Raw genomic sequence first — 3,464 nt, 5'->3', positions numbered from 1 at the left:
GATGGCAGGTAGAATCAATGGTCTTGCACCTTGATATGCATTTCAAGAGTTCACATGAAGAGGAAGACCCTTTGTTATTCTCTTTTTCCACTCGGAATAGAAAGCAGACCCAACCATAACCTGGAACACAAGGGAAGCCTGGATCCTTGTTTGTTTCTGGGGTTCTTGCCTTGACATGTAACTCTGGTCAAACAAATCTTAGTGATCTAGTTACTTAATGTGCATTGAAAAGATACTGCAATAAAGAGTTTGAATCCATTTTTGATGTTTTCTGATAACATTCAGGACCGCTGCCTCCCTTCCCCTTTTGTCCACATCCAGGCAAAATGAGAAGAATGCGTGGGTGCAACTTCCTTTGCCTGCAATGAGTGGTTATAACTATGCAAATCCCAGCTTGAGTTCAGGAATCTTCCTCCCAGCCTCATGCTCTAACTACTATTAAAGCTGAGTCATCTTTCTCTGTTTCCTCAGGTCATTTTTGCACCAGCTTGGGAGCCTGCCCTGCTCTCCCCAGAAAGCCTCACTATGTGAGTAACATACATTTTTGATGCACGTGGTATGTTATCAGTCTCGACTTCTAAAGCAAATTTTAGGTGTGTGTTTTGGGGTCCATCCCACTTCTGTGAAATGACTACAAACAGATGTTAAGTCACAGCCTTCAGCAATACCGTGGAAGAGCTCAATATCATTTTGCAGAACAAGCAGAACTTTACTTCTTTGTTCAAAATAATGCATTCACCCATCAATATTTGAATAACTTGGCTGTTTTGAATATACTTCCCATAACAGTATATTTTGTTGACTGCTGTTTCCCTTGATGCTTTCTACGTGGAAGTTTTCTGCACAGCCTGAAGTGATTCTCTCTGCTATGAACAGCCATGGCATTTTCTGTGTCACTCTCTTAAACATCTTATTTCGTGATTCCTTATGCAACAGTTATGTGAGTACATTGCAGAGCTTTGGGGGCAGGGGTTGTCTCCTCATCTTGGAATATTACCTTACAAAATCCATGTTCATGGAATGTGTGAATAAATACGTTTTGAGTGCAAATAGCAAAGACGTGATGGAAACACAACCCTGTTCATTTTGCATCAAGTGTTTATTGAGCATACATTTATGAGGGTCAGAGAGGTTGCCCTTTGCTCTGCCACTGTCCAATAGACCTAGTGTACAAAACACATGTATTCTTATTCATTAATACTCAACAATAGATAGAGCCCTGAATATTGCACAACCAAGTGTCACAGGAAAATAGCTAAAATGCTAGCTCCAGAACTATTTATATGTGCCAGCCAGTTTTCCAAGTGCATTGCATGCAATAATTTCAATGACTATCGCAGCAGCACTATAAGGTATATACTACTTTAACCCCTTTGTGCACATCTGAAAACTGAGGATCAGTGAGGCTAAGGAAACTCTTAAGGATATGTGTTGATAAGCTGGGAGGCCAGGCATGTGAACCCAGGTGTTCTGATTATGGAATTCATGCACGCTTTTAGTGGCTGCACTTATTCCGCTCTATATGAGGTGTGGAAGACAGAGTCTAAAATGGCCCCCAATGATCCGCAGGCTTGATGTTCACACCCTTGTGTAATTCCCATTCCTTGTTCATCAGCAGGAACTGAGACATGCTGCTAAGAAATAGAATACAGCAGGAGATGCAATGCCACCTTTGTGCTTATGTTACATAAGCTCGTAACTTCTGTATCACTAGGTGAGTCTCTCTCTCGCTGGCTTTGAAGGAGTGAGCTGCCATATTGCAGAAACCCACATTGGCAGGAAGCTGTGGGCATCTTCAGCCAACAGCCACCAAGAAACTGAGGTCCTCGGTCTTATAATTCACATGGAATTGAGTTCTGCCAACAAGCACCTAAGCTTGGAAGTGAATCCTTCCTCAATCAAGCCTCAAACAAGACCACAGCCCTGGGTGACACCTTGATTGCAGCCTTGTGAGATCCACAAGCAGGAAATCCAGCCAAGCCATGCCCATATTCCTGATTCACAGAAATCACAAGGCAATAAATGTGTGCTGGTTGCAGCCACTGAGTTTATGGTAATTTGTTGCACAGATGTAGGTAAGTAATGCACGTGGGTTAGAATGTTTAGAGAGAGAAAACTAAAGAACAACTTGATTCTCAGAGCCTTTTATCACTGGCAGCTTCTTTGTTGATCGCTTTTCTTTTTTACCTAAACTCTCTTAATTATAACAAGGGGTGCTTGTGAAATGCAAAGAATTTCCACCTTTAGCACTCAATGATTTGTTTGGGGAAAGACCTAGGAGTCTGGAGTTTTGGCAAAACCCTCATGGTAATCTTTTACTCATGCAAAGTTGAGAAGCACTACCATATACTTAAGCAGTGGATCTTGACCTTCGTTGCACTTTAGACTGTTATAAAATCTGGAGTGCCTTGTCTAAAGTGAAGCCTGGGCATTGGGATTTTTTGTTTTTTAGATGTTTCTCAGCTAATTTGAATGTGCGGCCACATTTCAGAACTGCTGACTTACAGCAAGCCCAAGCAAGTGGACAGGAAATGTCAAGGACACCATTAAGTATCCATGTTCGTTATCTAACGGGAAAGGGGGATAGAGACTATTCATGTTCTCACAAATATGCTACTTTGCTGTAAGACTGACTTACTCAAAGCAGATTGTCAGCTCATCTTTCAAGTCTACTTTATGTTAAAGTGACTGATTCTAAAATGTTCCAGAAGGTAAATGTAACTGCACAGTGTTTGCTTGTAAGATGTTTTGAGTATCTAAGTGAATAAAAGCTGCCAGNGTAACTGCACAGTGTTTGCTTGTAAGATGTTTTGAGTATCTAAGTGAATAAAAGCTGCCAGTGAAAGGAACGGCAGAATTTTGTTTATAATGTCTAGATTCTTCTAGAAACTTGGATAGAGTACGTAAAGAGTACACAGCCAAATGATGTTGGCTACATCATGTGTGGGGTCAAATTCAAAATAAAAATGTAGTGCCCTTGTTCAAAAAGCAGGGGAAAAGTGCCATGTAGTGAAAAAATATGCAAGGTCTGCTCCTTTCTTTATAGTCCCTCACTTGACTCGTCATGGTGTTTAGTATTTGCTATTTAATGTTGTTCTAAGAAGAGGAAAATTAAATTTTTAAACTTTTTTTAATTTTTAGTTTTAGTTTTTATTGAATCATAATTGATTATACATATTTGGGGGGCTCATTGTTGACATATGTTGATCAAATCAATATTACTAATATGTATATTGTTACAAATCGTACTTATTCTTTATGCCCCTTGTCCAATCTCTCCCCTTTCTGCCTCTCCCTCCCCCTCCCCCCTCTAATTACCCTACATTTCTTCTCTCCTTCTGAAAGAGTAATGGTTATTCTGTTGATTTGTTGCCTAGATGATTTGTCCAATGCTGAAAGGTGTTCAGGTCCCTCAATATTATCATAGAGCAGATGCTTCTTCTGTCACTCTGAAATGGGCTTTG

The sequence above is a fragment of the Galeopterus variegatus genome, unplaced genomic scaffold, assembly GCF_000696425.1.
Source record: "Galeopterus variegatus unplaced genomic scaffold, G_variegatus-3.0.2 Scaffold2218, whole genome shotgun sequence".
Lineage (NCBI taxonomy): Eukaryota > Metazoa > Chordata > Mammalia > Dermoptera > Cynocephalidae > Galeopterus > Galeopterus variegatus.
This window is presented reverse-complemented; position numbering follows the sequence as displayed.